This window comes from Protopterus annectens, chromosome 3.part1 (genome assembly GCF_019279795.1).
Source record: "Protopterus annectens isolate FY-2018-M chromosome 3.part1, PAN1.0, whole genome shotgun sequence".
NCBI lineage: Eukaryota > Metazoa > Chordata > Ceratodontiformes > Protopteridae > Protopterus > Protopterus annectens.
Genome location: NC_056732.1, coordinates 1,082,086,299 through 1,082,113,227, shown reverse-complemented (window position 1 = coordinate 1,082,113,227; position 26,929 = coordinate 1,082,086,299). Strand labels below are relative to the sequence as shown.

At 35.8% G+C, this 26,929-nt stretch overlaps 1 protein-coding gene across 1 annotated transcript in view; it reads right to left on the bottom strand.

Moving 5' to 3' along the window:
• The window catches only part of STAU2 (staufen double-stranded RNA binding protein 2), a 3,898,627-nt gene extending 3,888,910 nt beyond the window's left edge, over positions 1-9,717 (bottom strand). Inside the window, exon 1 of the mRNA XM_044067226.1 lies at positions 9,507-9,717. The gene's annotated coding sequence lies outside the window, so the exon portion shown is untranslated. The remainder of the gene's footprint in view (positions 1-9,506) is intronic.
• Between the last annotated feature and the right edge of the window lie 17,212 nt (positions 9,718-26,929).

Below are 26,929 nucleotides of genomic sequence, written 5' to 3'. Positions count from 1 at the left end.
TACTGCAAGTTTAATTCAGTTGCCCACCAAAAAAATAAATTACTAGAAAACTAAAATCAAAGTCTATCAAAGTCTAAACCAACTGCATTTGAAGTCCTGAATATTACAAAAGAGATAAAAAAAAAAGAAGTGGTATCTTTAGAAACGGGAAGGAGCAAATTACACAGAAATAAATGGCAATTGTGGGAAAAATACATGCAGAGTAATACTTGGGAGGAGTGAAGTTTAACAGATGACAGGAATTCAACAATTTATGCAATGCTGGACTGATACAGCTACAAAGAAAGAAAAGCTATGTGATGTATAATGTATGTAAATTGAAAATGCTAATATGGCTTTTTCTTTTCTGTTGATGTATGTTTATTTATGTCTTTAAGTGATAATTTAATAAAAGTGTTCAAAAAAAAAAAAAAACATTTCAATCATCTGACCTGAAATTAAGGTAAACTAACACTGCTAACCTACTAATGAAACAGAAATAGGCACCCACGTGGGAAAGTGGAGCAAGATCCAACAGCGATACTGCAAACTATGCAAGAGTCTTTGATGGCGAATGGAGCATTCTCTGACTAGACGATGTGCTTCTAGATCCAGTTCTGTGGAATTCTGCATTTCAAACAATACTGCTGCTACATCTAGTGGCTCAGAACAGGCTTCAGCTTCTAAGTGATAAGCAATCTCTTTAGGGACCGAGTCAAAAGCAATAATGGCAAAGTGGTTGCAGAAAGTCAATTTACTCCTGCCAAGTTGAACCTAAAAGGGAAGCAATAATTCCAAATCTGGCATATCCATTTTTCAACCATTTGAACCAAGTATAAACAAACACCTACCCTTCACACCATCACCACCTAGTAATCACTTCAGATTGATACATTCATTTTAATGTCTAAATAAAATCAGAGCACTGTCTCTTAATAAACAGAAGCTTTGCATTTGGTACATTCTACAGGTCTCAGAGGATGACAGCATAACAGTATATTTGCATTGTTTACTTTGGCTCCCTGGAGTGAATCAGGTGCAAAGACCATTGAATCTTAAAACAATTCGAGCATTTAAATTCTATTGCTCTCCTCTGTGATGTCTAAAAACATACTTCTCTGGGATCCGGAACAGGTAATAAAGCATTTCCCACAATTTAAAACAGTTTGACTTCAGTGCAAATGTTTGGCCCTGTAGAAATCACATACAAGAAAGCTGACAAGAGGTTCAACTATTGTGAACGTGCAATAAGCAGCATAATACTGCAGCAAATAATTTGCTAAGATTTTTTGCAGTAATCCTGCTGCCCTTTTTGAAAGGCTAAAGGAGTTAAGTTATGAATATGAATTCGGTATTTATCAACTGAATCATTTTCATGTTACCTTTTTCTATGGTCTAAAGAAGAGACATAAGAATCTACAGTTTCTCCTGGCAGTCCACACCACCCACTGTGGTCTCTGTACCTGATCATCTTGGAAAATGCACTGACTTTTTTCTACAGCCTGTTGTAAACTGCTCAGTCTGTCTTGAAGAAACTTTGGATTTTCTGGAACCTTTTTTTCTAGTGCCAACCTACATTAAGAAGATGATATTGACAGCTTGTAACAGTTTCATTATAAAATACCTGTTAATAAAGTTTATAAAAAAATACAATAGTTATGTAACTGTGGCACCCAACAATGCTAACCTAAATGCCATTCAAACATGGGAGAGATTTATCTGAATTCAAATGTGTATCTTCTTTTTTTGTTATATTCCTTTGTTGATTCATTTTACTAATGATGGTTTCTGTATTTAGTTTTCCCTCCATTTGTTGACTGGCTAAATTCTAACAGCTCTACTTGATTTTTTGGATGTCCCTGGTTTTGCACATAAATAATTCATAATTTGGATGAAGACTTTAAAGAAAAAATATTTTTGCTGGGTTATGCAAGACCTAGCAGTGCCCAAACCATATGTTTAAATTCCCCAAGAGATAAAGAAAGTGTTCTTATAGGATCTTTGCTTGGGAGTTGTGTTTACATAGATATTTTTATACCCCAAGTAGATTCCAATTTTTTTTCCGCAGGTAGACAGCAAATGTTGGAGGTGTGATGGGGAAGAAAGAGGCAACTGGGAACAATTTCTGGGAGTGTAATAAGTTGGCAGATTTTAAAGATTCCCTGCAAACTGCTTTGTCAGAGATACTGGGTAAGCAAGGAAATTATTTTTTTGAGCTATGACACAGAAATCAGAACTGCCTAGACATAGTAAGGTCTTGCTGAGTCTAATTATGGTGGCTGCCAAAAAGCAATTACTAGAAAATGGAAATCAATGTGTAAAGTAGCAAATATAGTAACCGAGTTAAAACAACTGGAACTGGGATCTTTAGAAAGTAGTAGGAGCAATTTACATCATAAAAATGGTAATTGTGGAACAATACATGCAGAGGAGGAGGAGGACTGAGGTTTAAAAGAAGGCAGCATTTGAATGAGCTATGTAATGTTTGACTGATGGTGACTGGATAAATTATAAGTGATTTTATATATATATATATATATATATATATATATATATATTATAATGTGCTAGGGGATATGGTAAATGTACATTAAATAAACAGATAAGTGAAGGTTTTTAAGACAGATAGGGAATAATTACTACATGATAAAAGACAACCTGATAATGAAAATAAATACTGGTCAGGGAATTTACATAAACCTGCAATTAACCATTAAAATATTTGATTATCCATCCTTGTCAATGCCCAATGGCTCATTCAACCCATACATCTTTTAAAGGCATAAGCAATTTAAAAAAAAAAACATGTACTCCTGTTAACTGAAAGAGAGATTTGTTATAATTTTTCCAAAACTTTATTGAAAAATCAAAGGATTTTATTAGCATCTTACATGAAAGATAACATTTAGTCAATCTGGAAGCAACTATAAGAGAGACCAACAAAGAATTACATCCAACTTCAACAGTGAATGCAACGGCACACTAAACAGAGTAAATACCATAAGCAAAATAAAGAAAAAAAGAGAAACATTATCATTCCATTCATTTACAATATATGTAAAATTATTTTAAACAATAAGTATAAACAGTTAAAAATAAATGTGTGTGCCTAATATGATAACAAATTTAATGCAGGTGCTTTGACTTAGTGCAGATTTCTGTTGGCTGTGTTAGTCCTGTATGTGACTATTTTAGGGGAGGCCCAAGTGCAGATGAGGGAAATTTGGTCAAGACAAAGGGGAAACTGACTACAAATAAGACAAAGGGGAAATTCATGTATCTTTTTTTAAATAAGTCCAGGGAAATGTTATACATTTGTCTGAGCTACCTCCAATTTAGGCAGCTGGAACCTTGGCTTAAATAACATTTCAACAAAAGGAACGTGTGCTGCATTGCAGTGTCAGTAGTGATGCATAAATCCAAGAACCTGGTGTGGGCAGAAACTCTACAAGCCTTCTGATCTTCCCAGCATCAAATGTGAGTGTTCTACCTTACTCAGCCACTGAGATTGCAAAAAGATTTTACAGTATGTAAACATTGGAACTTCTGTACATACAGTATAAAAGGAGATACTTTTCAACATTTCTAATGTGGTTCACATTAGAGAAATTATCACCTATGTTACATCTTTTGCATTTTCATTGTTTGTCCTTGTGAAAAGTTGCATATACAGCATACCAATAATCTTTCGAAGTAGAATATATGCATAATAATATGAATCCGAAACATCTCTAGAAGATCTTTTTCTTTTCATGGTTCCAGAGTAAAGAAACTCAGGTTTATTTGCATTCAACATGGGAAGTAGAATATTTGGGAGGGGGTGAAAACTCAAATTCCTTGAAAGTGTGAAGAACGCCTGCAGGTTTTTCACTGCTAGGCATTTATATGACTTCTCTCACAGCTACTGGAGTCATAATTCAATAGGTACCTCTGGGGTAGTTTTATAACACTGATCCTTTAAAAATCTGTATACCTTTTTGCTGACTTGTAGATTTGTGCTGTCATGGATTCAAATCCTGTATTCAATATATAATGCAGTTAGACATTGTGGCAACCTCCAATGAAGGCCTTGTTCTACAAAAGTGCAGCCCTGCTAGTATGAATTCTGATTTTTTTTTTTAAGAAATTCCTCTTAATTTCTGTTATCTCAGAAAATCTGATACAGTTTTAATATCACCCACTTTTAATATCATACTTAGGTGCATATACTTATAACATTATATACATACATGGGTGCTTTTAAATACATGTATACAAATTACAACCCCTACGTATGAAAACATTACATGTTACTCCTTTACATAACAAAGGTAACAAAACTAGAAGTTAAACAATAGACCAATTAGCCTTAGATCCATATTACTAAAGTGTGTTGAATGATACAAAACAGATCTAATACACACTGGCGAGAACAGTCTTTCCATACCTGACATGAATCAACATGGTTTCATTAAAGGAAAATAAACTCTTGAGCTTTACGATCATGTCATGATTGTAATGGATTATGGGCTAACTGCAGAGGTCATGTTTCTTGATCTCACTAAAGGTTTTGACTCCTCACCTCTTAAGTCAATTCTTGATGCATTAATAAAATATAAATATCATACTTACTTAATTCAATGAATAACTAAATAGTTAAATAACAGAAATTAGAGTGCATTAATCCAAGGCACAATATCTGATAAACCACTGATAATGACTAGTGTCCTGCAGCATTCTCTTCTGAGACCAATACTGTTTAACTTGGTGTTTGTAGACATTCCCTTGGAAAGGAACTGTTCGATAGGTAAATAGGCCAATGATTCAAGAATTAGATTGATACAGATTTGTAAAGAAGACCTTGATCTAGTAAATAGTTACTTACAAAAAAAGTTTTTTAATTATACATCTACAGCTAGCACAAAATTCATTACAGACAACGTAAAGTGAGTCATTTTTTTTTCTACATGATAAGACCCTAGAAAATGTTAACATTTACAACATGTTCATCATCACCATCACCTCATTTTTTTTGTCTGCTAAACATGTGGATGACATGTGACTTAATATCCTGAAACAACTAGGATTAATGATGAAAACTATATCATTAGGAGCTGCAATGCACACAGTCAATCTACACAAGACCTTTATCAGGCCCATCTTAAAATACTGTAAATCGACTGAAAAGTAACAAAATGTTCATTGGAAATTTATCAAAAGATTGCCTTCTGTTTGCAGTTTAACCTATGCGGAAAGATGTCAGCATTTTAAATTACTTGATTTACAATGCAGCTATTATACAAGCAAATTCATTTTTTGCATATAAAGCATACAATGACAACATCTTGCAGACATCATTAAATCTTGAACATTCACAAAATGAGCCACAAGAACAGGAATGTTTACTTCCTTATTCCACTCAGCAAAACAAAACTAAGGGGATCCTTTTTAACACGGATTATCCCAGTTATGTAGGATAAACTGCCTTATGACATCTGTTGCTTTAATTCTTTATCCTGTTTTAAAAGGAACCCTTGATAACTGGATTGGAAATTTAGCATTCAATCCTACATTAATGGGGTCAGTGTTCATTAATGGGATTAGGGCATGAACATGGAAAAACAGAAATTCTGAATGTATACAAATGTATACATTACCGACCCACCAATATATACATACATACATACATTCATATACACACATGCACAAACACATGGGTTCCTTTCAAGTGTTCAAACTGTCATTTGTTCAAACACTTGAAATATTGGCAAAATTCAAAAAGTCAAAAAGTGAATTTTCTAACTCTTTTGTCAGTATTTGCTTGTGCGAGATTCAGGTACATGGGGCACTGGAAATTTGACATTTCCCCACTTCAATGCAATCTCAGAGTTTGTATATATAAGTTGGTTTGTGTACACAAGGAGTGCTGGTGGGCTTGCCACCCTGCAAAAAAAAAAAAAAAAAGTTTTTCCTTTCGTATGTTTTTTCCGATTTTTTTTAGATTCTATGTATTTTTTATGTTTTGTGTTCGAACCTTTGACTGTTTTTGCAGTTAAGCTTAACAGGTTTTTCTGCAGCAAGTGAAATTACTCCTGTTTTGCATAATGTGTTTCCCTCCTTTCTTACATGTATATTGCTCCTCCTCACTTCACATTGCTGAAATACAAAATAGAGGCATTTCCTACTGGGGTGCAAATGATCTGGAATGGGTTAGTGGTTAGCTAGGAAAAATCATAGATTGTGTGTGGCAAAACTCTTTATCTGATATTTGTTTCTATATAAAATGCAAAATAGTACTGTACTTAACATCATATAATAGGTAATAATATATACAGTGCAGGCATTAAACAGTTCAACTCATCTCCTACACACAATTCCTGTATTCAGTATTCTGTCCCATTTATGCCTCACTCAGACATACATGATGTCCTTTAAGTACAGCCGTTAATTTAGGTGAGTTTAATTTTAAAGAAAATAAAATAACACACTTCTCTACAAAATATGCTTGGGGGAAGGAGTCAGAAAAACAGCTACAGAAATGGCAAATTCATAAAAATCTGGAACAGCATATAAAGTCCTCCACACACCAGTAAAACTGACAGACTACCAGAAAAGGCAAGGGTGCACTTACACATACAATGGATATAAAAAGTGTACACACTCCTGTTAAAATGCCAGTTTTCTCATTTCAAAACTTTTCCCACCTTTAATGTGACCTATAACCTGTACAATTCAATTGAAAAACAAATAAATCTGTTAGAGGAAAAAATATAAAAAAAGTACAATAAGCTGGTTGCATAAGTGTGCATATCTTTAAACTAATACTTTGTTGAAGCACCTTTTGATTTAATTACAGCATTCAGTCTTCTTGGGTAGGAGTCTAATCAGAATGGTACATCTCGACTTGACAGTATTTGCAGACTCTTCCTTGCAAAAGTGCTCCAAATCTGTCAGATTGCAAGGGCATCTCTAATGCACAGCCCTTTTCAGGTCACCCCACACATTTTCTATTGGATTTAGGTCTGGGCTCTGGCTGGGCCATTCCAAAACTTTTAACTTTCTTCTGATGAAGCCATTCTTTTGTTGATTAGGATGTATGCTTGTGGTCATTGTCATGTTGAAAGGTGAAATTCCTCTTCAGTTTTCTAGCAGATGCCTGAAGGTTTTGAGCCAAAAGTGACTGGTATTTGGAACTGTTCATAATTCCCTCCAACTTGACTAAAGCCCCAGTTCCAGCTGAAGAAAAGCAACCCCAAAGCATGACACTGCTACCACCATGCTTCACCGTGGGGATGGTGTTCTTTTGGTGATGTGTTGTTTTTGTGCCAAACGTACCTTTTGGAATTGTGGCCAAAAAGTTCAACCTCGGTCTCATCAGACCATAACACATTTTACAATGTATTGTTTTGCAAATGTTAGCTGGGCCTGGATGTTTTTCTGTGTAAGAAAAGGCTTCTGTCTTGCAACCCTACCCCATAGTCCAGACATATGAAGAATACAGGAGATTGTTGTCACATGTAGTAAACAACCAGTACTTGCCAGAAATTCCTGCAGCTCTTTCGGTGTTGCTGTAGGTCTCTTGGCAACCTCCCTGAAGAGTTTTCATCTTGTCTTTTCATGAGTTTTGGAGGGACATCCACCTCTTTGCAACATCACTGTTGTCCCATATTTTCTCCACTTTTTGAGGACTGTCTTCACTGTATATCCAATGCTGTGGAATTTTTTTGTACTCTTCTCCTGACTGATACCTTTCAACAATGAGATCCTTTTGATGCTTTGTAAGCTCTCAGCAAATCATGGCTTTTGCTGTAGCAGGTAACCGAGTAAATGATATTTGGGGTTAATCAGAGTCTCTTTAATTGATGGCAGGTGTGTACCCAAGAAGACTGAATGCTGTAATCAAATCAAACGGTGTTTCAACAAAGTATTAGTTTAAGGGTATGCACACACAACAACATATTAGTTAAAGAGTGTGCACACTTATGCAACCAGTGTATTGTACATTTTTTTTTATTTTTATATTTTCCCCTAACAGATGGGTTTGTTTTTCAATTGAAGTGTACAGCTTCTAGGTCACATTAAATGTGGGAAAAGTTTTGAAATTATTTACTGTGTTTTTTTTATATCACAAAAAGTTGGCATTTTAACAGGGGTGTGTATACTTTTTATATCCACTGTATGAACTACAGCAAAAGCAGGCAGCTCTACAAATTCAGCACTTTCACTGTCTCATACAAGTACTGGCATGTAACAGCAGTATTTGTGATGACAGTAAGCAAATAATTTGCTTTTGGGTGACCATATATGAAAGTAAAGCTTCGTTTAAACACAAAGCACTTTATACACAACCTTCAAAAATCACATATACAAAATAACATTTATTATTTTAATAACTTATGTTTCAACTTTCAATGAACCGATTGCACAAAACAACAATACAGGCCAATATGCAAGCTAATATTGAATAAAAGTAATTTTCTGTACAGTCATAGCTAGTCAGCCTACAACCACATCATACAGGTGTAGTAAATCCCTCAACAGCCCAAACACTATTGTACGGCTATATAAATAAATCACATTAGTGATCAGTAAGTTTTAAACATTAAGAAGCAATGGGTTCACATATATAAAAGTCTTCCACTGTACAAGAAACCTTAGACTCCATTGTTTGGCATAAAACAGTTACATACTTAGCATGTTGGGAAGCAAAACAAGCATCTACAACATTTTCTCTTACAAATGAACACACAGACCGTCAGTTAATGTATTGCATTATCAGTGGACAGAGCTGCAAACAACGTACAGGATCAGTGATCAGCAAACATTCCAGACAAACAGTTTTGCCTAACAGCCAAAACGAATATAGAACTTACAATAAAACAGCTCTCATGCACTACATGCTGACATTTTTTTTTCTCTGAGAAGCTACATAACAACTTATAAGCATACTGATATAGGATGCCTTTTACATTTTTAAAATCTCTATTCAGCATTTCTGTGAAACTGCACATGACACCTCTGACAGCTACCTGGGTACCACAACAAGACAAAATTTCAACATGTACACTGCAAAATCAAGATGACAGTTGCTGTTAAGAGCTGCTCGTAAAACAAGTAGCCAGTTATGCCCACTGTAGGTACATTAAGATGTGGTACTACACTATGAATGACAAAAACAAATACATACCAGGAAATTATTTGTATAAATATCTATACGCTTGTTTAGTAATGACATCATCAAAAAAAAAAACATACTTTTTCTCCTTTACCTGCGGTACTGGATCTCAAGTATATACTCTCTTGAACTGATTTCCTCAATAAGGTGAACGCCCCCCCCCCCCAAAAAAAATAAATAAAATAAAACATGACAAGAATCAATGCAAACACTGCATTCAACTGTACAGCGAAAGGAATGGAAGACCCAGATATACAGCAAAGAAATGAAAGGTAAAAATGAGCATCATGGCTGAAACAAGCAATCCCCTAAACTCCCCATCATAGCCCCTTACCGGTTCCACCACCTTCTTAAATCAGAAGCAACCTCTTACCGTCTCCAAAGCTCTGACAGTCGTTACTACAAGTCTTCCAATACTAGATTTCAACCAAATGTCAAAGCATATACACAGAATGTTAAGTGAAATTGTACCCTAGTTATCAGGGACAAACCCTAATTTACTTCCAACATCGGCAAACACTAAAGAGAACTGACTAGTGGTTAATTCCTACGAGAGGAAAAGACCAACCGACGTTTTCGCGTCACGTAACCACAGCGCTTTGACGTTATTACATCATCGGGTTCTCTGAGTTCGGTAAAACTGGTACGGATTTTAGCAGGAAGCTGTTTGAATTTGCTGCTCGAATGAATTTTTTTAGTGCAGCACACAGAGAGAGAGAGAGAGAGAGCGTACTGTGTGTGTGTGTGTGTGTGTGTGTGTGTGTGTGTGTGTGTGTGTGTGTATATATATATATATATATGTGTGTGTGTGTGTATATATATATATATATATATATATATATATATAAAATAATATATGTGTGTGTGTAGATATATATATATATATATATATATATAATATATGTGTGTGTATATATATATATAAATAAATAATATATGTGTGTGTATATATATATATATATATATATATATATATGTATAATATGTGCGTGTATATACTTACTTTTTGATTTTGTTTATTCTATGTACACGTACAGACTTAGGAATTTTAAGAACTGTTCTTATTTGCTTTCTTGTGCAGCTAGTTTCAGAGGTGATGATTTGCACAGCATGTACTACTGCAGGTAATTGACGAGGTGCATTAACTAACAACCGCAGTATCAAAAATATTATATCTCTCGGTGTACGGTGCCCCATTGTGAGAAACATTCCTCATTTTGAGTCTTAGAAAGTCATGTTTCTCACTGTTACACGTTGAAAGGGTCTGTCACAAATGTGGTGTTAATGTTAACTGATTGCTAAGCTAAATTATACTGACTCGCATAACTTTATCAAAGTAACTTTTAATAACCATAAATTTACACAGTTTAACCATCCTTTGTGCTTCCTAATTGAAGCTGTTAGCAAACTGTTTGCCAATGTTTCACATTTTGGCCATTTTTTCCATTATTAAAGTTAATGTTCCATATTTTGAATAAAGATTGATTGTGAAGGTTAAGGGCTATGGAAAAATTGATTTCTAAACTCAAGAGCTAGACAACTCCATAAAGAGGTATAATCTGTACCTGGATTTTCTTGGAACTTCAATGCAACCGGCAGGTTGCTGTGTAGGCACTTTCCCCTTCACAGCTCCGTCCTTGCATACCTCTTACCACCTTAGCACAAGAATTCTGGACAAAGCGAACAATAAATGAGAGACAAAGTCCTAAAATATGGAGCAGATTGTAAATATTGTTCTTATAACTCAGGAAGTTGCTGAAATAATGGGGTTTGCGTTTGCATACATTTTCTAAAGGATGTGATGTCTGAAACTCAAATGTCTGGCATTATGTACTGCTTTCAATCCTCGATGATTTGCCAGAAAATCACAAACTTTATGAGAAGCAGACAGGAAAATGAGGCAAACATCTGGACATTCTGTGAAATTCTGGACTGTTGAGAGGTATGCATTACTGAGATGGAATGCTAATGTTGTGTAATAGAAATGTGACATTGTAAAGTATAAATTAATTGAAACACAACCTTCCTTTACCTACCACATGGTATTGTGATGTTATGGTATATCTCCAGATGTGTGATGAATTTGTCCATTTATGTAAGCAATCATGTCCTTGCTGTTAAATTGCCAGAAATGTTAGTTAACCCCATCTGCCACTGAGCATTTTCCAGTAGACTGTCCCTCAACTATTAATTTGGGCATAACTCTCATCTGTCCATGATCTGAGCTCAAATGTTTGCTGTGTTGCCCATTATCTCCTAAAACTTACGATTTTGGAGAGAAAGTGATGGACTACACTTAAAAAGTAATAATAATAGCAATCAAAGTTATGCACATATTTTACTTCAGAAAATGCATGTCAATTCACATTCTTTGCTTCCAAAACAAAAGTGATGTACGACCCTCCAGTGTCGAATAATGCAACTTGTTGGATTGTGACCAGTGAAAGACATGCACCCCCTGCAACTTGGCTCCTGTATATAAAAGAATATATATTGATATTCTTCAAGAGTTCACTAGGAATTATGCAGTTAAGAACAGGATGTTCAGCTACAAAATTCACATAAGACTATTATTCTATTTATAAGAATCTCTGTGCAGCTCAATACTGACTGAACACACCACTTTAGCTGCTTCAACCCATGACATTAGAGCCTTAACATGTTACAACTGAAAAAAAAATATTTTTCTGGTGGAACATACAAGATTTTTTTCTTCTGGTGTGAAGACCATTCATTAAATATCTGTTCTGGTCTAGTGCAGCTTTCAGCCCCCTTAGTGGGAGTCCTATATAATCTCTCAATTAATATAATGTAAAATGTCAAACTGTGGCATAAAACTGCCACCTACCCATTTTTTCAGACTATCCAAAAATCAAAACAATTGCCCAGTAGTCAGGAAAGCACTGCAAAAGCTATATGATTCTGTTTGGCAGCGCAAACAGAATGCTGTAGTTTGTGAAAACACTACCTCATATTGGCTTTTTTTAAAGAAAAGAACTGCTTCATTGCTATCAAGTCTGAAACTGACAAGAAAAGATGGTCTGCATCCCACTGATCTGCCCACTTATATACAAAAAAAACTCGGTGGAGGTGGAATGGGTGGCAACAGGCACAGTTGGAGTGGTGCAAGAGTGTGGCTGTGGTCCATTTTTCCCATGCTGAAAGGTATCCTATGTGACAGTGAAAGGCATATGAATGCCACAACCAACAAAAAAGATTATTTGATAAATATGATAAAAAGTGTCAACTGGCTCAAATTAATCAGATATCTATTATACTCTCACCTTGTTACTGCACACAAACTAATCTATAATCCTGAAAAATGCCCTGTTCTACAAAATATCCTTCAGCCTTACTCCCCCACAAGGAACATCCACTCAGGTGAACAAACCTTATTAATCATAAATAAGTCTAACAACCAAGCAGAGGATTTACTCTATTCTTCATATGTCTCCAAGCTCTAGAATGCAATATTTTCAAACATAAGAATGACCAGAAAACTCTCTAGCTTCAAAATATTACTTAAGCAACACCTTACTCAATCATGGTCCTGCTGTTGCTCTTCACCAGGCTAGAGCTCAGTCATTAAACCTATGTTTCTTACTATTCATTTTTCATCATTTACGTACCTTTGTTCTTTTCAAATAACATATCCTCTTGTCTCATCTTGACTTACTCAGGTCTCAAAGAAAACTTTATTCATACTGTCTTACCTAAATATCTTAATCTTTCATCTAGCCCTTTAAGCTTTCTAGTGATCTATTCTATTGTGTGCTTCCAACTACAATCTTAGATCTATTCTCCTTGTGACAACCCTCCTCCTCTGTGCCAGTAATCAAAGAGCCTCAATCCTCACCATTGGCACCGGTGGGGGATGTTAACTGGGAGGATAGCAGGTACACACACAGTATCTTCAGATGCAGCTCTCTGCATTAAACACAATCAATTTTTCCTTAACAGCACACAAGGAACACAGTCAATCCTGGGGCTGGTTCCTCTCTCTTTCTCCAGATCCCCAATAAGGCACCCCACTGACAAACCTATAGAGTTGAGTCCTTAGCGAGGGTTCCAAGCCAAGTCCTCCAATACTCTCTCTGTCCAACCAGTAATTCATGTCCCTGCCCAAGAAGCTGACACATACACTCTTTGAGATTTCATTTTCACACACACACACACGCACACACACACACACACACACACACACACACACACACACACACACACACACACACCTGGGAAAGGCTGGCACAGGTTTAATAGCTATGCCCCCTTTTGCCCAGACTATAAGGTAGTTACCACTGCTAACAAAACTCCTCACCAGCTACTTTAAGGCCCTTACAAGGGTACCCAATATACTGAGTGAAATTAATATTAATATAAATGGTAGTTTGACCAAGAGCAAGGCTATTAGGAGTGGCCCACACAGTTTCACCAAATGAATATGCAAGTAATCTCAAAACTTAAATATCTTTACAAAGATCAGCCGCAAGGAAAGGTTTAAATATATTTAATAATAAATAAAAGAACAAGAAAATACTAAGTATATATGCACAGTGGCATCAGAGTTCAAATCACAGGAAATATTTAAAATAACATTGAAGGTCAAGCTCAGACAAATAAAGAAAAACAATATCTAAACTAAGCTTCACTATATTTCTGACTGAATCTAAGATAATTATACTATTCCCTACTTACTTAATAGAGCAAAGCAGATGATGTGGTGATTGATCCTTCTTGTTGCCAAGCCCAAGACATAATACAAAATGGTCAGTCTCACTAACAGACCTCTCAAAATAATATCTAAAATATTACTTCTGGGATAGCTTGCAGAATGATATCTCTTCTGGTCATCTGACTTCTAGTTCCCATGCAAACCCCCATTGCTGGAAGCTGATAGGATTTAGCACCTACAGGTAAAAATACACACACAAGGGCTTTTGCTCAGATCTGTGGCAGGTGCTGGAAATCATAAAACAATTTCATACCTCCACACTTCCCGAGAAGTAATTAGTTCACCCCAAAGACAATACAGAAAGCTTCCTAGTACAGATTTTGTGTCCCTGGCTTCCTTGAGACCTGTACGATAGCATCTTTACGGCCTAGCCTGTAAAGTGATTTAATTTCAGATATATTTTAAAGTTTGCTGGACTGAGGTTAACCTTCCAGTTTCCTCTGTTAAAATATATACATTTAAACAGTTACAATAATGCATGTATATTTCTGTTCTCTCCAGTAGGGCACACTGTGGCTACATTTCAAACACAAACACTTTACAAATACATTTTCAGCACAAACTTCTGTACAAATCAGTTTGATATACACATGACATACAGTTCTAATACATTTGTAGCACAAGCATCTTGTATAAATTGGTTTGATATTCACAACCGACATATAATTATTTACAAAATTCCAGCTAGCTGTGCCGGCAGTACCTCCTATCATCACACTCCTCACAAAACTCAAACTTTCCTATCTTACTCTATCTACCTCTTCATCAAGACCAACACATCCTAATTTCCAGATAAAGTAATATCAGGGCACGCAACACATTGCTAAGGTTTTATGGCTTAATTACTACATCTGCATTATCTTTTTTCCACTGAAACAAACTTCTGTGCTGATGTACGTTATTCAACAAAATATTCAACACACTAAAACCTCTTGCATTCTATCACTGTGAATAATACATTCTCATTTCTGTTGTTACAGCAACTGCAGCTCTCCTAAACTGTAAATGTATATTGTAACTTTAATGATGCTTGTACTTCAAATATGTAGTCTAATTTCAAATATGTAAATACCTGTGATGGTGTAATGTAATTTTAAGCATGTATGTACCTGTGATGGAATATTTCTCTATGGGCCTCCACTGAAAATGAACTTTGCCCATCCAGATTATCAGAGTCATCAAAGGCAAACAAATAAATAAATAAATAAATAAATAAATAAATAAAATTTTTCTGAATATATAATATTTTTCTCATATATTTTATTAAATTAAAAAAGAAACAAAAATAACATTTCATTAAAAAGAATTAACATAGTAAAGGCAAAAAAAGTATTAAAACAAGCACAAAATAAGTAATAAATTGTTATATAAGAACACATAAAACAACTATTTACAAAGGTGTCTAGGGTTGGGAGGGTGGCCTAATGGTTAAGGTGTTTGCCTTACAAACACAAGGTGCAGGGTTTGAGTCTCACAAGGGATAACTGGCTAGGCTTAAAATGGCTTGCAAGGGCAGTTAGCTTAGTACGAACTAACAAAATATATTGAGAAAAGTTGCAGTTCCATTTATTCAAAGAAAACCAGTCATTTTTTATTTACTACTTCATTTAAACCTTTCCAAGTGTTGTATGAGGAAGTGATTCTTGCAGTTCTTGATTTTAAGGTAATAAGTTTCACATGGCAAACTTCAGGTGCTATGTTCAAAAATTCCTTGAAGGAGGGAGTGGATTCATTTTTCCAATTCCTTGTTATGACTTTCCTTGCAACTGTAAGTATGCACCACAGAACTGGATATTTCAGTCTTACAACACACTCAGGAACTGGAGTATTAAAAAGAACTAAATATTTAGTTAATAAAAATTTATCAGAAAATAAAGCTTGCAAAAATTCAGTCTCTTTCCAATAAGGTGTAATTATAACACATTCAAAAAACATATGTTCCCAATCAGCTTTAGTGTCTAATTTATATCTCCAACAAACCGTCTTTGTTTTGGATATTAATTCTATTTTATGTGGTGTAAAAAATTACCTATGTAAACATTTCCAATTGTACAGTTTCCATTTAAGTGAACATGTGGTTTGTTTAGATGAAAATAGAAATAGTCTTTTATCCTCGTCATTAGGAGGTTTCTTATTTATATGTTTAAAATAATTCAAATCTTTAATATTAAATGTTATCTACCTCTGACCACTGCATTTGCACACTATCCATGTCAATATTCTTTGGATTTATACGTGACTATGTTTCACCCACAGTATTATATAGTAGCACTGAATGCCAATTGTATGCAAATCTGTAACTGCCTTTTTGGCCTATGTTGTGGTTAAAAATGATCTGATCACCAGTCCACATACCCAGTCAACAAAGTTAATAAATAATTAATAAATCTCAGCACTTGGTACCAATGTATAAAAAGACCATATGTCAGTCTACTTTAAAGATTCCATTAGGAAACATTCAGGCAGTTACAACAAGATGTTATGCTGCAAACTGTACTAAAGAATTTAGGGATTTCAGTGCAGTTCATTTCTGAATCTAGAACACCACTTTAGCTGCTTTAAACCATATTATATAAGGCATGCCATGTTACAACTGACAAAAAAATCCCTTTTTTCTTGTGAATTATTGAGGAGCTTTACGTCTGATGCAATGACAGCTCATAAGAGATATATTTTGGACAAGTGATGTATTCTACATGCTAAACAAAAATGATATACAACCTCTCAGAAGAAACCAAGTATAATCCAGGATGTAAGACTATGATAGTGACATAACAACCCCTAAATTTTGTCAGTATCTATATATAAAAGGCTATATATCAATCTTCTTCCAAGATTTCATAACAAAACTTTCAGATACAAAATGCATCTAAAACTGCTACTCTTCCCATAAAAAGTTCTGTGCAGTTTCACACCATATTTGGCCCCAACACTTTTGCTGCTTTAAATGGTTACATTTAAACCATGATATCGTGTAATACCAAGTTATTAAAATGTATTCTGGCTCATTGTTGTATTTCACATCTTAAGGGAAAGACAAATACAGCCCCCAATGAAGACTAAGAATAATGCAGGAAGTCAAACTGTGACAGTGAATGACCTATGAATCTCTGCATTTGAAAATAGTGTACAAAAGGCCATATGTCAGGCTTCCTACAATACTTTAATGCAATACATTCAGTCAATGACATAAGATGATCAGATGCAAAATGCATCCAAGACTACTGTTCTACAATTAAGGATGTTAGTGTATCTCAGTGATGAATTGACTCTACCACTTTAGCTGCTTTAATCCTTGACATTTGACAATGACATGTTACAAGTGAAAAAAAAATCTTTCTTTTCTGGTGATATATATGGATATTACTTTGAATGTAATGAGGAAGATAGAGGGTGAAATTCAAAAAGGTTTCTGTGAGTGCTAAGCCCAATTTACCCCAAGTGGTAACCATTCAGAGACAGCCCTACTGCTGTGCTGTACCATGAAGAGGTGCAGCACCACAGTGAGCTGTCTCTGTGGCCTACCACAATTGTTAATGAGGCATTCTGGGGAAGCAGCCTATGCTAATTAGTGTGTGTTCTCTCCTGCTAAAAATGCCTGAAGAAAGGCATTTATGCAACTGAACAATTCAAATAATAACTCAGCTGTGTAAGTTACCTCAGCCAGCTGTGTTAATGAACAAGGGCAAAGGTTTGCACTAACCATTACTTCCAATGGATGAGATCATGTTAGAGATAAAAGCAGGTCAGTTTAGTAGCAAGGCAGTGGTTGGGGCATGTGCAAATGTGTATGTTTGTGGCAGTAATAGTGAGTGCATGCAAAGGGATGAGTGGCCTCAGGTGCTGTGTGTGCGTGTGTGTGTGTGTGTGTGTGTGTGTGTGTGTGTGTGTGTGTGTGCACGCATGTGGGTGAATGGGTTAATATGCCCATGAGTGTGACTGGTTGAGGGGACCTGCATGTGAGCATGAATGTGTGGGGGGGTGTCATACCTCCACACTCCCCTAGACTAATGAAAACCTCCTGACACCAGGGATACTATTTATATTGTTCCCTAAAGGGCCTTAAAAGGCTAATAGAGCAAGCTTTGTAGCTCAAAGTATGTTTGGTGGGATAACACTAGACACAGTGGATACTCTTTATATCATGCCCTAAAGGCACTTAAAAAGATCAAACCTGTACCCTCAGCATTCACAAACCGGTCTTTATCAGAACTTTAGTCTTCTGCACTACAACAAGATACTCTTACATATTACTTTAAGTCTTCAAAAAAGTTTAAATGAAATGGGGAATTTCAATCCGCTGTACCCTCAGTGCACAAGCTAGCTATTTAGGAGAGTATTAGTCCTCTGCAGCACTGTTAGACACCAGGGATACTATTATATTAAGACTTTGAAAAAAGAAAAAAAAAACAAAGTAAAGGGGGAAGATTTGAACCATGCACACTTGGCACAGAAAGTAGTTTATCAAGCCAGAGCCTTAACCCTGTATGCTAACTGAGGAAGGTTTGTGTTTCAGCCTACTTTTTCACACTATAAAAAAGTATGATACTCTACTGTCTGGCATTATACGCTGACAACAATGGTGCATGAATTATGAGGGACACCACATGTATAAAAGGCAACATCAGGAACATTCTGTAAAACCAGGGACCAGAGGGATGAGGATGTGTCCATGTGAGGTACACAACCATACCTGTATACAGCCATGCTAAGGCTTTGGGATAAAGACAGAAGCAATACAAGACAACACCAGACAGAAGTTTTAAACTTTTATTTGGACTTACTCAAAAAGTTACTAAAGCAACAGATGTAATGTCACAATGTACTTCAAGAGCAATCTGAAATAATGAAACTTTAATGTTGCATTTTCAGCAATCTCAGAAACAGCCCCTTTTGACTGAAACTCTTTCCACTTCTTTCAGAATCCCAGAAATAGTCTTGGCCTGTGCTATATACAGTAAACTCTCAGTTAACCAGAACTCAAGCAACCAGCACTCTCAAGCAATCAGCAAAAAAAATATTGCAGAAATACAGTACAATTTTCATGTGTTGTACTTTTTGTTTTCCCCCTGCAGAAACATACCTTATGTTTTTAGAGTTTTAAAAGGGAAGATAAGAATAAATTCTTCTCTCCCCAACCTGAGATCAAGTCAAACCAAACAAATAGTATAGGGTACAGTATTAGTCAGGCCTATTTTTAATAGCAACCCTCAAGCAACCAGAAACTACAGTTATCCGGCATCTACCAATCTCCATGGGTGTTGGATAACTGAAAGTTTACTGTACTGATTATGGTATTAAAATAATAATGCATGTTTACATCTGATAGGCATCTCAAAGCTCTTCAAGAGCTTTTGATAACATATTCACAGAATTATCCTTGGACGCTCAGATGTCTTGTGCACCAATTAGCTGATAGAGTTTTTGCCAAAACATATTTGTAGCAACAGAAACATTTCCTTGCCTGTTTATATATATATATATATATATATATATATATATATATATATATAATTTTTACATTTTTGTAATGATAACTTAGCAAGGATATATTCTAGGCCAGTTCTGCATTCTGAATTGTGAACACAACCCATATACTCCACATGGAAATGGATTACAGGGGTAGGAGATTGGTGTAATGGTTAAGGTGCTTACCTTAGCAACACAAGGTGCATACTTTGATTATCACATGGAGTAATTGGCTTGGTTTAAAATGGCCCAAGAGGACAGTTAGCATAGTACTAATCTATGAATCTATGAATCTATGTATCCAACTGTGGTAGTGAAAAGCCTCGGAATCCTTGCATTCGTAACCTGTTTATAAAAGGCCCTATGCCAATTCCATTTTGAAAGGTTATAATAAAATTATCAGAGAATTACAATAGGATATGCAGGTATAAAATGCACCTATTGCTGCAATTGTCCTCAAGGCTTTAAATGCTACTCAGCATTGGGTTTGACCCCATCACTTTGGCTGCTTCAGACTATGGAGTCTCAACCATGACATGCTAGAAATGAATACAAATCTTTTTTTTGGGGGATGGATATATATATATATATATATATATATATATATATATATATTTTTTTTTTTTTTTTTATGTAAAGGTAACCAAATAAAATATACATCTTGGTTGCATTTGCAGTCTACATCCTGCACAAATGTCAAATAACTGTAACCTAGTACTAACTGAGGATACTACAGAATGTCAGATGGTGACAGTGAAAAGTCTATGACTCCCTGCATTTGGTAGCAATTTATAAAGAGCCATATCTCTAACCCCATTTGAAAATTTATAATAAAGTTTTTAGGATAATGTAACAGACATTAGGGTACAAAGAGCACCTAAGACTGCAATTATGCCATTCCAGGATGGATGCATACTGATCAACAGCTTAATTTCAGCTCTCCAAGTATGAAAAAGGAAACTGAGAAACATCAGCCAGTGATATTGTCAGCTTAATAAAAATTCAGTTACTGACTAGTAAGCATACTTCCTGGATACCGGCTCTTCTTTTTCTTTTGGCTGCTCCTGTTAGGGGTCGCCACAGAGGATTATTTGTTTCCATTTCTTCCTGCCCCCTGCATCTTGCTCTGTCACAACAACCATCTGCATGTCCTCTCTCACTACATCCATAAAACTTATCTTAGACCTTCCTCTTGGCAGCTACATCATTAGCATCCTTCTCCCAATATACCCAGCATCCCTCCTTAGCACATGTCCAAACCAATGCAATCTCGCCTCTCTGGCTTTGTCGCCAAACTGTCAGACTTGAGCTGACCCTCTAATATACTCATTTCTAATCCTGTCCATCCTCATCACACCTGATGCAAATCTTAACATCTTTAACTCTGCCACCTTCAGCTCTGACTACTGTCTTTTTGTCAGTGCCACTGTCTCAAACCCATATAACATAGTTGGTCTCATTACCATCTTGTAGACCTTCCTTTTCACTCTTACTGGTACCCATCTGTCAAAAATCACTCCTGACACTCTTCTCCACCCACTCCACTCTGCCTGCACTCTCTTCTTCACCTGTCCCCCACACTCACCATTACTCTGAGCTGTTGACCCCAAGTATTTAAACTCATCCACCTTCACCAACTGTACTTCCTGCATCCTCACCATTCCTCTGTCCACCCTCTCATTTACACATATATATTCTGTCTTAGTCCTGCTGAGATTCATTCCTCTCCTCTCTAGAGCATATCTCCACCTCTCCAGGGTCTCCTCAACCTGTACCCTAATCTCACTGCAAATCACAATGCCATCTGCGAACATCATAGTCCATGGGGACTACTGGCTGATCTCTTCTGTCAACCTGTCTATCACCATTATAAATAACAAAGGGCTCAAAGCTGATCCTTGATGTAACCCACCTCCACCTTTAAACCATCCATCACTCCTACTACAGACCTCACCACTGCCACATTGCCCTTGTACATATCCTGTACCACTCTTACATACATCTCTGCCACTCCTGACTTCCTCATAGAATACCACAACTGCCCTCTAGGCACCCTGTCATATGCCTTCTCTAAGTCCACAAAGACACAATGCGAATCTGAGAAGATGTGAAATAGTACAAATAGAGATGAAAAGAAATGGCTAAATATAAGATTGGCCCATCAGTCATAAGTATGTTCATGTAAATTGTAACATGGAAATATATTTTCAAAAGAACTGCTATGTATAATATGTAGGATTGTTAGTTTTTTTATCAGAATGGCTCCTTGTCAATATTAATGTGGACTGTAAATGGAGTTACAGATGTAGACAAATAGCAAAGAGTATTGAATTATATTAAGTAGTTTAGGGTGCAAGTAATGATAGTACAGAAGATGTATTTAGAAAGAAAGGAGTATGTGGATTTGACAAAGAAATTATTCCAGGGTGAAAGTTCAGCAGAATATCGGGGACAAAATAAAAGGTGAATAATAATACTGATTTGAGATGAGAGCCCCAGTAGTGATAGGAGAGATAATAAAGCACTATAATAGTAGATTAGTTGTAGAAAGGGATTCTTGGCAGGGAAGGAGGATTACTTTGGCATGTATTTAATGTTCCATCTAAATCTACTATTATAGAACTTAGGAGAACTTTGGGAGAAATTATAAGCTTTCAGTAAGCAATATTATTTATGGATGGGGGCTATAACCTGATCTGCCATAGTGCTGATGTATTAGGAGGACTTAGAAGGGGAAAAATATAACAGAAGATGGTAGATTTTTTAAGAAATATATCAGAATATTTATTTCTTTCTCTTTGATAACTGGGTAGGTGGACTGGTCCAAAGACTTTTTTTTCAACCATGACCTAAGAACAGATGTACAGTATAAATTCATAATATAATCCAGTGGTGCAATTATCCATAGTATGTTGAATACATATCAGTTAATACATTTGAGAAAGCAATACAAATTAATGAAACAGTAGGGAAACACAAAAAGACACAGCAATAAAACAGAAAGGAGAAATGATGATCATGATCTTCTAAATCAGTTCTGCAATGTTTAAATATAAAGGTTAGCTAAAGCAGAAGTAGATAGCAGCATTGTTATCCATTATCCTTGAAACATTTACATGTGGAGTCAATGTGGAGTTGTTCACAGATATTGGTTCTAAAGTCAACAAGAGTTTTATGCTCCCTAAATCAAAAGGAAGTTTATAACATAGAGCTGGTCCAGATCTTAAAAATGCTTTTTCTCCCATAACTGTTTTAAACAGTGGTCTGTATAAAGAGAGGTGGTCAGGTTGGGAATTTCATGGGGAGTCGGTTGGCTCTTTGATGAGGAGGACTGTTTTATTAGCTGGGCAATATCCTTTTAAAATTTTAACTATGCTGGAACCAAATAAATAGGTGGCTCTTTTGGTTATTGGGAGCCAGTTTAGTTTCTGCAGATGATGACAGTGATGAATTTGAGAGTCCAACTGAAGTGCAGAACTGCAAATTTTGATTTCAGGGGTCTGAAGTCTTTTTGTAATGTAAGAAGAATGGAAAATCAGGAAAGTTAAACCATATTCCAGTTTTGGAAGCAGTACTTTTTTGAAAAGGCTAATCTAGCTGGTAGAAATAGAAGGTGATATAATGTGTAGCAAAGTTTCAGTTGGCTAAGGACTTTATTAATAATGATATATGTGTGCATATAGAAGGCAAGGAAAGAATAAAAGATAAAAACATGTATTTGGTAACAATGGGTATGATGTTATACTGGCTGTCTGTTATTATAATTGTAGGTAGCTGACAGTATTTGAGAGGGGATGTGAATAGCATAACATTAGTTGTCTAATAATTGATCAAAATTTAACTCACCAAGGCAGAATTGCACAGATTGGAGAAGGAACTTTGTAGCTGTGTATGCAGCCTGATAAGACAGGTGTTTGCCTGTAGCAGGATAATGCTATCAGCATAATGTATAATGTTTAAAGAGTTAAAATAATCTGGGAAGTCATTGAGGAATATGGAGAAGAGTAGTAGGCTTAAAAAGAACCTTGAGGGACCCCTCTATTGAGTGTACCAATTCATGAAAGATGGTTATTAGATTGAACCTGAAATGTTCTATTCTCCATATAACTCTGGAACCAGTTAATAGTATTTTGAACAGTTAAGTCTGGCTATCTTGTAAAGGTGCAGTTTGTGGTTAACTGTTTTGAATGCTCTAGTCATATTTACAAAAAAATACCAGAAGTGATGTGGCCCTCACTGATACTAAAGTAGATAGAACTGGTAGTAGAGAGAAGAGCGGTTATGGTGCTTAATGTATTTCTTAACCCATGTTGTTTGTCTGACAGGAGTCATAGCTTTTATGTGCTTATGTAATTGCTTATAAAGAAGTGTTTCAAAGATTTTAGCCAGAAGGCAAAGGGTATAGTTAGGTCAAAAGTCCTTGTGTTTTTTTTGAAAGGTACTTTTGGGAGGGAAAGTTTAGGATCTGGGGGGGATATACCTGTAGTAAGGGATAAACTGATGATATAGGAAAGAGACTTAGCAATTTTGTTTGCAGCTTTACTGAGAAATATACCATTGAGCTTTTATTATTTTGGAGATGAATATTTAAGGTTTTGACAAGTTTTTTGTTGCTTTTAAAGATAGGAAAGTTGATATGCCTTTTCTTATTTTTGCATAGAGGAATGACTGGATTAAGGCCCTTTTCTTAAATTATTAACAAGTTTTACATGTAAGCAAATAAAATAACACTGAATATAATGAACACTCTTTCCCTCTAGCACATAACTGTTTACATTGCTATGTATGTAGCGGAACGCAACTGTGTATCTGGTCCTCATGTTTCTATGGAGACAATATGATAAGAGGCAATAAGAACAGAATGCTTCTTTCTTTCAATGGCTAGAAAATAAGGTTTTCTGAAAGCATTCCAGTTGTTTTCATTTGGGAGAAGAAATAAGATAAGACAAAACACAGTCAGCACTTACTGGAAGTAGAAGCACAGGCTGTACATCTTAGCGTGGATACCCTTCATTATAGGTTAAGTCAAGCCTGTAAGTGTGGCTATTAATCTGGATCAATTGTTTCTGCTAGGAGGGTTAAACTTTATTATTTGAAGATGTGCATAGTTTTGTGTGTAACATTAATTTAGTAGGATTTGGGGGTGTACTGGGGTGCATTTGTTTGTTTTAGGGGGTACTCATTAAACAAGAGTTTTTTAAGGTGTGACATAGATTCAAATGGATATGTCAAGAAATAACTTTATAAAAGATCATACTGCCAAACATTAGTATATGCATGTAACACAAACGTTGCAACTTTGCTTAAAAGAACTGTTATACATAACAGGTGGGAATAATACATTTCTTTCTGTAATGACACTTTCCATATGTGAATGGTCTCACAGACATATACAAAAAAAAGAGTAGTGAACTATATTAAAAATGTAGAGTACAACTAGCTATGGGAGACACATTTGGAAAGACTTGAGCATGTGAATTTCATAAATAAAGGATTTCAGGATGGTTATTCAAAGAAATATCTGAGACAAAAAAGGGAAGTACTTATATTAATTGCAAGATTAGGTTTAATAGTGATAGAAGAGGAAAAAAAGGTAATAATGGTAGATTTATAGTACTAAGCGGCTACTGACAAAGGGAGGAGGATTACACTGGCATGTATTTATATTCCACCTAAAACTTCTATAATGGAGCTTAAGAAAATTATAGGAGAAATAATCAGCTTTCAGCGGGAATATTACTTACAGTTGGGGACTGGAATTTGCTTTGCAACAGTGAAGATGTATTTGGGGGCTTAGAAGGGAAAATATAACAAAAGAGGGTAGATTTTTCAAGAAATTTATGAAAATATATGGAACACAAAATGTGACTTCAGGAGTAGGAGTTCAGAGAGAATTTACATATTATTCCCCAAGGTACAAAAACTGGGCTAGGTTAGACAGAAATTATATTTCAAGGAACAGGTGCATTTATTTGAAAGTTTTGATATGTATCCAATAAATATTTGAGATCACACACTAATAACTAAAATAAAAATGGAGGGTAATGAAATAAAAATGAGACACTGGTGCTTCCACAGCTATCTGTTAAACTGAGGGGAATTTAAGGAATGGGTAGTGGAGATTATTTGAGAGTTATTAGAGAATATAGAAATTTCTTCTGAAAATATAGCTAGGGAGTGGGATAAAATGAAAGTGGAGTTTAAAAATAAGGTGAAAATAAAAGAAAAAGAGATATGGTTAAGAAGTAACAAGAACTATTTAGAGGGACTGACATAGGTCAAAGCATTGCAGAATAGGGAAGAAACTCACTGAACAAGAAGATGCGCAATTGTAGAGTGCTAAAGAGAAAATGTATTTATTTATTTATTTTATTTATTTACATTTGTTTACCAGGAAATTCCAACCGGACACAGGTCCTTTTTCAGCGAAGGCCCGGGGAGAAAAGCTCCACAGAAAGACATGGTAGATGGGAAAACAATAACAATTAAGGTATGTATACAGTAGAAGTGATCATGACATGGAGTAATACAGGAGTAAAATCGGTACAATTGAGTAGTAAGCTCTAATTACAAACATTGAGAAATAAGAAGTAAAACACAGTGCTACAAATTTTCTAGACAGTGACTAGATAATAATAATAGACTAAAAGATAACTAAATCCTGGAAGGATTAACAAGCAGTGAGTAATCTTCAGTTCAGTTTTATAGTGATAGGATACTTAATCTAAATCTGGGACAGGAGAGAAGGGTTGAAGGGGGGGGGTTTATTAGTCAGGGTTTGGACAAGGACAAAGCCAGTGAGAAATTAGGTGAGATTTAACTGCAGTCTTGAAAAGACTGCAGGAAGGAAGGTAGTTATGGCAATGGGAAAGTTGTTCCAGAGCTTGGATAAAGTGCAGGAAAAAAGTGCTTCACCTGCTGAGTTTTTGGCTTTGGTGACCTGGAGTAGATTTGTGTTGCAGGAGTGTAGTAGTCTAGAAGAGTGGTAGAGTTTGAGAATTGTATGGAGCAATGGGATACGGAGAGGGTGGTTTACCAGTTTATGAGCAAAGGTGAGGTGAGTTTGGTGTAGGAGTTGTGGGAATTCAAGACAGTCAAGGTTTCTAAAGGAGACACAGTGGTGACTGCGGTAGGAGGCACCAGTGGCAAATTTTGTGATTTTATTGTAGCAGGCTTCAAGTTTGTGTAGGTCTGACTGTCTAAGATTAGTAAGTATGGGTAATGCATAGAGTAGGGTGGAGATTAGTTGGGAATTGGCAATAGAGATTCTTGCTGGTTTGGTGAGGTATTGGTGGCTTCTATATAAGGCACCCATTTTTTGTGAACTTTTTTTATTGTTAGTGTTATGTGGGTGTCAAATTTGAGATTATTGTCTGTCAGTACGCCAAGTAGTTTTGTGTGGGCAGTTGGTAAAATGGAGGTATTATCCTTGCCTTGCAATATTGGCTGGATCGAGCCAATATGTACAAACCAGGTTTTAATACGCTTCTTGTTTGCATGGCAGAAATGGTCCTGACCCATAACATCTTTTATTTCAAAGATAGATGCTTTTGGCAAATTCAGGGTACTGCTACGGGGGCATCTTTTGCCCCCAT